The sequence below is a fragment of the Nicotiana sylvestris genome, unplaced genomic scaffold (assembly GCF_000393655.2).
Source record: "Nicotiana sylvestris unplaced genomic scaffold, ASM39365v2 Un00027, whole genome shotgun sequence".
In the NCBI taxonomy this organism is placed as follows: Eukaryota; Viridiplantae; Streptophyta; class Magnoliopsida; order Solanales; family Solanaceae; genus Nicotiana; species Nicotiana sylvestris.
The window spans coordinates 34,491-43,704 of record NW_027184363.1 but is presented as its reverse complement, the minus strand read 5'-3'; positions in this window follow the sequence as shown (position 1 = coordinate 43,704).

Below are 9,214 nucleotides of genomic sequence, written 5' to 3'. Positions count from 1 at the left end.
CCACGAAAATTAGGAACGGGCTCCACATCTCCCATGGTTGCTATAGAAAGGCAAAAAAGGATGAAATTAGGAAAGAAGTTGAAATTCTTAAAGATAGAGATAGTGAGTAAAAAAAACTTACGTGCAAAGTTCCACTTCTCAGGGAAGGGGATATTTGTTTCACCCACCAAATCAGCTGTGTGTACCGCAACATAACGAGTGTACCACCCACGATCCTTGTCATCTTCAGGGCTTACCAAGACCCTTTTACTTCTTGCAGTTAAAGTGAAAACTCCGTTGCGGAATAGCTTGGGGTGGTAAAGATGAATAAGGTGGTGAAAGGAAAAGTCAACATTAGCTTTGACAGATAAATACCTCAAACAAGCCACTGCTCTCCATACAAGGGGGCCAATTTGTCCCAAATAAATTTTGAAAAAGCGATAGAAATCAAGTATAACTGGGTTAATAGAAGGAATAAATCCCAAAGTGAAGGGGTAAGTATAAACAAAAGAAATCCAATCCTAAAAGAAGATATTCTCTAGTTTGGATTAGGGATCACTATACGAAGATCACTTCTCTAGTTGCAATCTTTTCGAACAATAGAAACCAAAGATTCGGTGATTAGAGAAGGAAAAGTGTCAGCTTTCTCTAAATTAACAACTTGTTCACGAAGAGATTTCCTATCATTCATAAAGGATAAGTCATTGGGTACTATTTCCTCAACTAAAGGCTCTTGAAGAGGCTCAGAAAGTTCTTTACCTTTAGAAAAGGATTTCTTAGTGATAGAACCTCTGAACTAGAAGAGGGAGCGATGGAACCAGAGGAACCATCACGAACGGATCCTAGGCTACGAAGCCTACCCCTCTACCCCTTCTATGTCTTACAGGGGTGTTGGGGAAGCTATCAAGAATTGGGATTCTTTTAGGGTTAGGATTCGGAGATGCCATTGCAGAGAAAGGATGAACTAAAGGAGAAAGGAACAAAAGTAAAGAGTAAAGTATCTGTTAAGGGCTTATGAAGAAGAAGACAAAGGAAAAAAGGTTAAATATGTATATAATAGCAACCGTCAAACAAAGAAGTGTAATGATGGGAAGCCTATAACAAAGGAAACTATCACTTCGTGAATAGAAGGGATGAATAAGCCTTGAAAAAAGGCTGCAGAATTATAGAGCCAATCAGAAGGTGACACGTGTGCAGAGCATTAAATAGAAAAGACAACTGAAGCGTTAGTACTGTCATACCTTTGATTACGGCAAAAATTCCTTTTTTGAAGATCCACTTCCCAAATATTTAATTGATAAATAAATGGAAAGTGGGGGGACTATCTGTATTAAGAAAAAACTGAGTCTGTATATTGAAAATGACGTGTCAAGACACATGTACTGGTCAAAAGGTCAAAATGCAATAAATAGCCAAGAGGTACGGGCGGCAATAGATATGGGGAGAAGAAAGCAACATAGGTGTGGACCGTTACTCAAATGGCACGAGTCTCGTACCTATTCGAGTCATTTAAAACCCGAAGATCGGAATGGATTGAAGATATGAATCTGATGACGCAAAAGAGTCCAAATTCAGCATTAAATATCAAATACGTTAGAGAATTTGTATTTAATAGAAATGATTGAGTAACGTTTCTTTTAATGTCATTTATTGCTCATAATTGTCTCATTAAGACAAAGGCATTACACCTTCTCCTAGAATCAACTATAAAAGGAGAAGGACTCAACATCTGTAGGGACACGGAATACTATTGAGATTTTACTGAAATACAAAACTATTTACAGCTTCATTATTGTTCTCAAAAGTCTTTTATTATTTTCGTCTCCTGATTATCAGTAACCTGAATTTCTCTTTATTTCTAGCTTTGACCAAAGACTCAGATTTTTGGTTAAACAAAGTACAGAAAATATAAACACAAAATTGTTTTTGTTTAATACAGGGGCTGCACCTGATCTCTCATTTTCTCACAGGTTGCCTACATACCCGGGCTAAGCTCTATGGGGATCAAGCCCGAACGTAGTTCTTTACATTAATATAATTCTTTACATCTGTATAATTCTAAGCAAAACTGATAATCAACATCCTTCTAGTAGCTTCCTTCTTTTGTTGGATCTGCAATTCAACAACTTCATTGGTTTCACCTTATTCAACAACTTCCATTTTCCTTGTTTGCTTCTGCTCAGGAACAACAACAATATCATCAGATGAAAGAAATGGATGCTTTAATAGCATATCAGCAGTCCATCGCGATCTCGGCTCCTTAACTAGACACTTTTTCAGAAAATCTTCTGCCTCTTTTTACAGTCTTTCGTTCTGCAAATCCGGTGAACCCGTTCCAATTTTGCACAACAGAATAACATGATCACAATCTTGAAACTCGTGTAGTAATTCTCTCTCTTTCTATAATGACTTTGAACGCGAAAATAAGGCAGATTTTATTGCGATTGTTGATGGAATATCAATGGAGAAATTTGTTGTCGTTGCTAAAGCGACGATATCAAAACTGCCTTTTCCTATGGTTTTGCCTCTCGTCCATGTGGGGTCCACACCTCACCAACCAAAAGAAGAAGATTGAAAAAAATTGGACAGAATTGGCTGCTAAATGCACATGGGCGGCTGAAGATTTCAAATTGAAATTTGCAAATTCAATAAGTCAGATTTGTGTTGCTAAATTTGCCTATAAAAGGGCGTTTGTTTCAGTTTCAAAATACACCAAAAATAAGAGAGAAACAATAGAAGTTAGAGAGAGTAATCCACAGATTGTTGTCTGTGAAATAACTAGTGAGTTGTAGTAATATTGCAGTGAGGTATTTTATATAAATAGTGTTATTTCTTTCAAAGTTGTAGTAGTCTCTTAACACTACTGAGTTGTAATATAATAGTGGTAATATTGCTACACTCGGATATTGTATTTTATCCCGCTAAAATATTTGGTGTCATTGTTACTCTCTTGTGTTATTATTATTTAGTGGATATTATTCCTGGGCGGGATTATTTATTTTATCCCAACAACGTGGTATCAGAGCCATGGAAAATAATGGTCCGCTATCTTTTCAGTACCCCCGTCTCACAAAAGATAATTTTGAGAAATGGTGTCTACGTATGAAAGCCATTCTTGGCTCCCAGGATGTGTGGGAAATTGTAGACAGAGGGTTTGCAAAATCAGATAATGAGGAAGCTCTGCCTTAAACTGAAAAAGAAGTCTTGGCAAAGACAAGGAAGAAGGATCAACAAGCCCTCACGCTCATCCACCGATGTTTGGATGATGCCATGTTTGAGAAGGTGGCAGATGCTACCACCTCAAAGGAAGCTTGGGGGATTTTACAAAATTCTCTTCAAGGAGTTGACAAGGTGAAAAAGGTAAAACTTCAAACTCTAAGGGCTGATTTTGAAGCTTTAAAAATGAAAGAATCCGAATGCATCTCGGATTATTTTTCAAAAGTGAAGGTTGTTGTAAATCAACTAAGAAGATACGGGGAGGACATAGAAGATGTCCGTGTGGTAGAAAAGATCCTTCGCACTTTAACACCTAAATTTGATTTTGTGGTGTGTGCTATTGAGGAGTCTAAAGATTTAGACTCTATGATGGTGGAGCAATTGGAAGGTTCTTTACAGGCCCACGAAGAAAAGATCAAAAGGAGACAAGAAGTGCCATTGGAGTAACTTCTTAAAGCGCAGGCATCCTTCAAGGATTATGGAGGTGAAACAAGCTATCGAGGAAACGGACGAGGCCGAGGCCGAGGTCGAGGAGGTCATGGAAGAGGAAGAAGTAATGGTAACAACTTCAACAATGAAGTTAAAATCCACCAAACATTCAGAGGTCGTGGTCGTGGACAAAGAGGAGGAAGAGGACGTGGATACTACCAAGAAAATAATGGACAAAGGTATGACAAATCAAAAATTGACTGTTATAATTGTCATAAATTTGGCCATTACTCTTGGGAATGTCGAAACAATGTTGAAGAAAAGGCTATCCTTGTTGACGACAAGAAAGAAGAAAATGAGTCAACGTTGTTGATGGCACTCAAGGAAGAAGACAGAGATGATTGCAGCTCGTGGTATTTGGACAATGGAGCAAGCAATCATATGTGTGGATGCAAAGAGAAGTTTGTGGAGATCAATAAAACAGTGAGAGGTAATGTGTCCTTTGGAGATACCTCAAAGGTTCAAATCGAAGGGATAGGTACGATTCTGAATCTCCTGTAAAGATGGTAGTCACAAGTTAATTCAAGATGTTTATTATGTGCCAAAATTAAAAAGTAATATTTTAAGTTTGGGCCAACTTCTTGAAAAGGAATATGACATCCACATGAAAAATATGCATCTTTGGCTTAGAGATTCAAGTGGAATTCTAATTGCTAAAGTGCATATGACAAAGAATAGATTGTTTTCTCTGAATCTTAAAACAATTGATGCAAAGTGTTTGAAGGCTAATGTGCAAGATGAATCATGGTGTTGGCACATGCGATTTGGGCACTTAAATTTTGAAGCGCTCAAATCAATGGGAGAAAAGAACATGGTACATGGGATACCATCAATCAACCATCCAAATCAATTGTGTGAAGCTTGTCTTCTTGGGAAACATGCAAGGAGGAGTTTTCCAAAGGAGGCCATGTCAAGATCAACCAAGCCGCTCCAGCTTGTCCACACTGATGTGTGTGGACCAATCAATCCACCTTCTTTTGGTAAAAGAAAATACTTTCTGCTTTTCATTGATGACTTTAGTAGAAAGACTTGGGTTTATTTCTTGAACCAAAAATCTAAAGCTTTTACTGCTTTTAAACATTTCAAAGTACTTGTGGAGAAAGAAAGTGACTATGAAATTAAAGCACTAAGGTCCGCTAGAGGAGGCGAATTCACCTCAAACGAATTTAATGACTTCTGTCAACTTCATGGAATTCGTCGCCCTCTAACGGTACCTTATTCACCTCAACAAAATGGTGTTGTAGAGAAAAAGAATCGAACGATTCTTAATATGGCTAGATGTATGTTGAAAGCTAAAAGTATGCCTAAGGAATTTTGGGCCGAAGCTGTTTCTTGTGCAGTTTATTTGAATAACAGGTCTCCAACAAGAAATGTTAGAGATCAAACCCCTCAAGAAGCATGGAGTGGAAGAAAGCCAAGTGTCAAGCACTTAAGAATCTTTGGGAGCATAGCCTATGCTCATGTGCCACATCAAGGGAGAGCGAAGCTTGACGATCGAAGTGTCAAGCATGTGTTTGTTGGCTATGATACGAGTTCAAAAGGTTACAATCTAAACAACCCAAGCAGTGGCAAGGTGGTGGTAAGTCGTGATGTTGAATTTGATGAAGAATTGGCATGAGATTGGGAAGCTCAGGAAGAAACTTCATATGATTTTCTTCCATACTTTTGTGATGAAGAAGAACCAGAGACCGTGGAACCTGTGTAGGATACAACTCCACCTCCTTCTCCAACATATATTGCATCTCCTTCTTCTCAAGAAAGTTCAAATGAACAGCTGCAAAGGGCAAGGAGCATTCAAGAGATCTATGATGACACTCAAGAAGTTACTAATTTTGATTTTTTATATTGTTTCTTTGCTGACAGTGAACCAATGAACTTTGATGAAGCTGTTACAGACAAAAGGTGGAGACAAGCCATGGAGAAGGAGATCAAGTCAATAGAGAAGAACAACACTTGGGAGTTTACAACTCTTCTCAAGGGTCATCGAGCAATTGGAGTGAAATTGGTATACAAAATAAAGAAAAATGCTGATGGAGATGTGGAGAAATACAAGGCACGACTTGTGTCTAAAGGCTACAAGCAAAGGCAAGGCATTGACTATGAAGAAGTCTATGCACCTGTTGCCCGCATGGAGACGATTTGTTTGTTGATCTCTTTGGCGGCGCAAATGAAGTGGAAGATCCATCAACTAGATGTCAAGTCAGCCTTCTTGAATGGCTATCTTGAAGAAGAAGTCTATGTTTAACAACCATTGGGCTTCGTGGTCAAAAACCATGAAGATAAAGTGTTGCGGTTGAAGAAAGCTTTATATGGATTAAAGCAAGCCCCACGAGCATGGAATAGTTGCATCGACAAGTATTTTCAAGACAATGGGTTTACTCGTTGTCTCCATGAATATGCTCTTTACCTTAAAGTTCATACAAATGGGGATATCTTACTTATTTGTCTTTATGTTGATGATCTTATTTTCACGGGTAATAACCCAAGTTTGTTTAAAGCTTTTAAGAAAGATATGTCCCGTGAGTTCGAGATGACAGATGTTGGGCTCATGTCATACTACATGGGCCTAGAAGTGAAGCAGATGGAAGATGGAATTTTTATCTCTCAAGAAAGCTATACAAAAGAGATATTGAAGAAGTTCAACATGCTCGATTGCAACCCCGTGAACACACCGATGGATAATGGGACAAAATTGTCCAAGTTTGATGAAGAAGAAAAAGTGGATCCCACATTTTTCAAAAGTCTTGTGAGAAGTTTGAGGTACTTGACTTGTACCAGGCCAGATATACTCTTTGCAGTTGGAGTAGTTAGCCGGTTCATGGAAGCTCCTACCTCCACTCACTTGAAGGTCACTAGAAGAATTCTTCATTACCTAAAAGGTACGATCGATTTTGGATTATTTTATTTTTCTTCTAATGATTTCAATCTTATGGGATTCTGTGATAGTGATTATGCGGGTGATATTGATGATAGAAAAAGTACAACTGGTTTTGTATTTTTCTTGGGTGATTCTGTTATTTCTTGGAGTTCAAAGAAACAGTCCATAGTTACTCTCTCGACTTGTGAAGCCGAATATATAGCAGCAACGTCATGTACCTGTCATGCTATTTGGCTAAGGAGATTATTAAAGGAGCTCAATTTGCCACAAATGGAAGCTACAGAGATTTGTATTGATAACAAATCAGCACAGGCACTTGCGAAGAATCCAGTGTATCATGATCGAAGCAAGCATATAGATACAAGGTATCACTTCATCAGAGAGTGCATTGCCAAGAAGGAAGTCGAGCTCAAATATGTAAAGTCTCATGACCAAGTTGCAGACATTTTTACAAAGCCTCTCAAGTTTGAAGATTTTCAGAGATTGAGAACAATACTTGGACTGAAGAAGAAAAATCAAAATTAAGGGAGAGATTTGTGGGGTCCACATCTCACCAACCAAAAGAAGAAGATTGAAAAAAATTGGACAGAATTGGCTGCTAAATGCACATGGGCGGCTGAAGATTTCAAATTGAAATTTGCAAATTCAATAAGTCAGATTTGTGTTGCTAAATTTGCCTATAAAAGGGCGTTTGTTTCAGTTTCAAAATACACCAAAAATAAGAGAGAAACAATAGAAGTTAGAGAGAGTAATCCACAGATTGTTGTCTGTGAGATAACTAGTGAGTGGTAGTAATATTGTAGTGAGGTATTTTATATAAAGAATGTTATTTCTTTGAAAGTTGTAGTAGTCTCTTGACACTACTGAGTTGTAATATTATAGTGGTAATATTGCTACACTCGAATATTGTATTTTATCCCGCTAAAATATTTGGTGTCATTGTTATTATTATTTGTTGTGGATATTATTCCTGGGCATGATTATTTATTTTATCCCAACAGTCCACAATATTGGATCGCTAATCGCCGCCATTGAATCAATTTTTTTCTTGCTCTCAATAGTAAGTAATAACTTGGTTTTTGTTTTTGTTTTGGTAACTTAATTATAAGAGTAATTAAGTTACTTAGTTTTCCTTTTTCCTATCTACATATGATTACGTGTTTCTTGAGTTACAAGGTTTTTAGGGCCGACAAACTAGAGTTGTAAAGTTTCCATAATTTGTTTCTTTTCACTTTTTCCTCAATTAATTAACAAAATTATATATTTACCACTTTTCCAAGTAATCTTACTAATTGATAGGTACTATATTTTTGGGTAACCCTAGCCAGTTTCAATTTCTTTTTAGAAAAAACTATAAGTACTAGACATAATTTTGTTTAATTAATTTTTAAGTTATGTAATAGTAGGTGTATAATTTTTATTTACATTATCAGTATGCAAATAAACTCTTTATTTTGTTAGGCAGGACTTGAACTTGATCCACGAATTAATTCGAAGTATTTTCAAGCATATATGAAATTAGGAAGTCGCAAGAAGAGAAATTCTAAAATTGCCTTAGAGTTAATATCATACTCTAAGACAATATTACAAAATGAAATACTAATACAGTGAGAAAAATAAAAAATTTCATAAATTTAGTTCATCAATCACGTTAATATATATGCACTCTTATGTGATTTAATTCCTAAATTATGCTCCTATCATCACTAGAGTCTCAATAATCTTTTCCTTTATATTAATCTTAATCACTAAAACAGAAAATGATAAATAATTTAGTGTATGAACTAATCATCAACATTCAAGTTCCTTTGGGTTTAGTTCACTCAACCTTCTTCTTCATGACTTTTAAATTATTAGTATGACAAAATTCAAATAAAGAGAATAATAAAAAATTTAAGCTTATTTACTAAAGTACAGTCAACCTTCTCTATAACAACCTCGTTTATTCCGATATTTTTTTTAGCTTTTATAGTTAATGGACATTATACACCTAAAAAAAACATTTAACGTTTAAATATTTTTTGGTTGTTGTAAATAGAAATTATCCAAAAATTAATTTTTTTTCTTTTTTTACTGTTACATATAAAAGATAAGAAAACTATTCAAATTTAAGATCTAAAAATATATGCATATTTCACTAGTTAAATATTGAAGAAAGCTAATACATTATTAATAAATTCATAACTAAACATATAAAGAGTCAAACTCTAAGGCAGACATTTTAAAGCTGCTTAGAAAAATAAATTCTTTCAAGATTTATAGAAGAAATTTGTAATTGTAGCTTGTTTCGTAGATTTTATTTTCTTACTAGCGATATAACGCTTGAATTGATAAAGATTTATGTCCAATTTTTTAGCAAAAAAGTATCCAATAGCTTTCCTTTGAAGAAAATCTAAGAGTTTAACAGTTAAATTTTTTATATAGATATTTTTTGAAATTTGTCCAATGGAAACGATATCATGCGCGAATCTTCAAATCTTATATCTTATGCAAGACAAAAACTTTGTTTAATGAAAAAGATTGCATGTGTGCATATTTTTAGAATTATTATAAATAATCTTAGAGATTATATATGACTTTTATAGTGGGGTAATTTAACAAAGAGCATTCCACAATAAATATGGATGTTGCTGTTATAGGTAAAAAGTTATT